Source organism: Sinocyclocheilus rhinocerous, unplaced genomic scaffold (assembly GCF_001515625.1).
Source record: "Sinocyclocheilus rhinocerous isolate Xijiao unplaced genomic scaffold, SAMN03320098_v1.1 scaffold489, whole genome shotgun sequence".
Lineage (NCBI taxonomy): Eukaryota > Metazoa > Chordata > Actinopteri > Cypriniformes > Cyprinidae > Sinocyclocheilus > Sinocyclocheilus rhinocerous.
Window position 1 is genome coordinate 84282 of NW_015666177.1, and position 372 is coordinate 84653.

Consider the following 372-nt stretch of genomic DNA (forward strand, 5'->3'; position numbering starts at 1 on the left):
GTGTGTGTATGCTTCAGTGTCTGCGCTCAGAAAACCGGACCGAATTGAGTTCACTCTTGCGTCGTCAGATTTATCCATATATCTGCTCTTCTCTTACTCCCACATATTGACATTTTTAAACGTTTTATGAGACGTGCAGCAAGTATATTTTAGCTTATGTCCCGCCGGTTCATATGTACGCATAACCTCCTAACCACGCAGCAGATTCGTTCTGAATGAATCTCTTCCCAAATCGTCCCTCCCTAACATTTTCGTCTCGTTTTTATTCGTTGACGAAAATGTCAATAGATCCTAAAATCTAATGGGTTTAATTACAATGTAATGCATTTATTAAGCATTTCTCTAAAATTTCCAAACTCGTTATATATGTTT